Source organism: Eimeria tenella, genomic scaffold, assembly GCF_000499545.2.
Source record: "Eimeria tenella Houghton genomic scaffold, Eth_scaff2053, whole genome shotgun sequence".
Classification (NCBI taxonomy): domain Eukaryota; phylum Apicomplexa; class Conoidasida; order Eucoccidiorida; family Eimeriidae; genus Eimeria; species Eimeria tenella.
The window spans coordinates 2,757-2,983 of record NW_013541897.1 but is presented as its reverse complement, the minus strand read 5'-3'; positions in this window follow the sequence as shown (position 1 = coordinate 2,983).

Genomic DNA, 227 nt, shown 5'->3' with positions numbered 1-227 from the left:
CTGCTGCCGCAGCAGCAGCAGCAGCAGCAGCAGCAGCAGCAGCAGCAGCAGGGTGCAGCACGTGTCGCTGAGCATCGGAGACAGCTGCAGCATCGGCGCGAACTGCGTAATACGCGCAGCAGCAATTGGGTCTTTCGTGGAAGTTGGAGACAACTGTTTTGTCGGAAACAGATCCATTTTGAAAGACAATTGCAAACTTCTCGAGGGGACAGTTCTTCCCGGAGACA